This window comes from Cryptomeria japonica, chromosome 6 (assembly GCF_030272615.1).
Source record: "Cryptomeria japonica chromosome 6, Sugi_1.0, whole genome shotgun sequence".
NCBI classification, from domain to species: domain Eukaryota; kingdom Viridiplantae; phylum Streptophyta; class Pinopsida; order Cupressales; family Cupressaceae; genus Cryptomeria; species Cryptomeria japonica.
In genome coordinates this window covers 628153538-628156608 of record NC_081410.1, presented here as the reverse complement: position 1 = coordinate 628156608, position 3071 = coordinate 628153538, and positions in this window count along the sequence as shown.

The window sequence follows — 3071 nt, the reverse complement described above, 5'->3', positions numbered from 1 at the left end:
TTATCATTTATAGAAAAAAAATTATGCATTTCGGAATACACATCACTCCTAAAAAATGTTGTTTGCTGTAAACAACTACTTTTTGAGGGAGATGGAAAAATCAATAAAATTTTATTCAAACAAATTTGCAAAAAATATATTTAGAATCTACAAACAAGATGTTAAAAATCACTAGTTTATATCATCTTCAAATTCTTAATGGTTTAAAAGTTATAGGTGTCAGAAGGTGAATGTTTTTTTCAAAATATTCATCTAAGTGTCAAAGTTGGTCAAAAAGTGGGAACCAGTATTGTGAGTTCACCCCAACGCATGCATCGAAAGATGTGTGGTTGATCGATTTGGGTGCATCTTTTCACATGACCTCACATAGGGGTTGGTTTTCAAGGTATAAAGAATGTGGTGGTGGAAAGGTGTATCTCGTTGATGACTCTCATCTGAAGGTTGTTGGCCATGGAAGACTCAATATTAGATTCCCCAATGGAAGAGTGAAGGGGATCAATAGTGTAATGCACATCCTGGGTTTGGCATCGAATCTACTCTCTGAAAGTTGAGTGATGTGGGTGTGTAGGTTGTTTCTTCGCAAGGTGGATGTAAGATGACTAGAGGTTCTATGGTGCTTTCTAAGGATGTTCAGATAGGCACCTTGTATAAGTTGGATGCATGCAATGTAAAGTGCAATAGTGATTATGTCGAGTCCAAGAAGAGGGCTCTAGATTCTTCATCCTCACCATCAGATCAAGCTGTGAAGAGGATTATTGCTTCTACATCTAATGGTTGTTATTTTTGGCTACCTAAGGGTGCCAATCATTTGAAGATGAAACTCCCAGCTAAGAAGATAATGTTATGGCACCAAAGACTAGGTCACATTGGTGAGAAGGGTCTCAAAACCCTGAAAAATAAATGCCTCGTAGAGGGGCTTGATAATTATAATCTTGAGTTTGATTTATGTGATCACTGTTGTAGACACCTAAAAGTTACATAATGAATTAAGTGAATTTTACTCACTTACATAGCCCTCACTCTTCTAATTAAATTAAGATTTAATTAATATCCCTATTCTTTTAATTAGCCTATTAATCAAATTAAAGATTTGATTAAATCCCATTTCTTCTAAAGCCTAATCCATTAATTAAACTAAGGTTTGATTAAGTACCCTTAGCCATTTACTTGAATAAATCTTATTTATTTAATTAAAATTCTCCTTTCCCCTTTTTGATTAAATTCACATTTAATTAAAATCCCTTTTGCATTTAAATAAATCAAAATTTATTTAAAAATCCCCCCACTTGCAAAATCCTACAAATGCAAGTTGCATCCCCTTTTTGGCTAAATTAAATCATTTTAATTTACCAAAATTACCTATTTTCCCTCACCCAATTGCAAAATCCTACATTCCCCTAATCATTCTTCTAGAAGTCTTCTAATCCTATCCTAATCATGTCCCACCCCTAAAATTGGGGGAGTCACTTCTCCAAATTTGGGGAAGTCTTCAAAATGTGTTGAAGACTCTACCTTAATCAACAAGCTAACTTGTTGAGTTCCCCAAATTTGTAAGAGCCTTAAAAATTAGCCCCAAAATTATTCTAAGGCATTTAATTCCTCTTACAAGCCCACACCCCTTAGCCATGATGGTTGTCCCTTTAACCATTTTCCCATGTTGCACAAGAGTTTACCTCTCGGGTAATAGCTTGCCTCCTTGGTTAATGACATTATCCATGATGTCACTCCTTGATGTTATCCATGATTGCTTGATTAGCATCTAATGCTTGTTTAGCATCCCCTCAATCCCTCTCAAGGTGACATTTGTCAACTTGGGGTTGGATTGAGTCTCTCCCATGGATTGATAACTTTCAATCCTAGCCCTTGTTGGGATTGCTCAATCTCAACCATCCATTTCTCTATTTTCCCTATAAATAGATCCCATTCTTCATTCTCCAAATCCAAGTCTTCATGCATCTAATTTATAGTCTCATTTCATCAAACATTTTTAGCCTCTCTTTGATAATAGCAATTAGACCATTTTAGTAGTATCATAGCTTAGATTATCATGTTTTGCATATCATATTAGTAATATCATGTTAGCTTCATTTCATGCTAGCTTAATATCATTTTCATGTTAGTTTAGCTTCATATCAATATCTTACACCATATCATTAGATAGTTTCATATAAAAAGTATTCACTAGGACCTTAGTTGCATCCATTTTGATCCTAGAATCATGCATTTAAATCTCGTTCTCTACGTTGTCATCGAAGAGATCAAGTGCTCTTCCAAGTGAGGGCCACCTTGAATCTTGAGGATCTTTAGAGATAGAGGAGCATGGAACAATTTTAAAGAGTTTAAATTCACTAACTTGTTTGGTTTATTTCTATCCTCAATCTTATTCTTTTGCAAGTTAAAAATAACAATCAATTTGTCCATTCTTACAAAGCAGGTCACTTTCAAGCAAAGCATGTTTTTATATCGTTGACCGGGATTTCCATTTTCCTAGTTAAAAAATCAATTGCTATGAAAGATAAAAAAAAAAACCATGCTTGTTGAATAGAGGATAGAAAATAATTTCTTTGAAAGGATAAAAAAAGAACGCTTCAATTCCATGTCTCGAAAGTGGTAGGCATATGCTCTCCCTTTAATTGGGTGATCAAAAAGCCAAACCCACTCTTTTATGCTTTATTTTACTTCAAGCATTTACATCCTTTAGAGGGCCTACCTTCCCAAAGCCTTGAGGGGGCTATGAGAAGGGTATGACCTAAGTGAGTATGGCTAAAGCCAATTAATCTAACTCACTATAATCAAATCACCTTTTGAGATGAAATTCTCGAGAGACGGAGCATATTTGAGTTATCTCTTTTGAGTTATCTCATATCGAGCATTTTGCAGGGCCTTGAGGTCTCAATCATGCTTGCATGACTACATCTTGTTAGATACTTTGTTGGTCTATAGGCCTCAATCGCATTTGCACGATTTCAAAGGATATCTTCGAATAGAATCCTTATTACGAACCATAGAAGTAGAAACTTGGAGCCGAGTCAGTTGTCATACATTGGCAATATCATAGTGCTAGGGCGGGG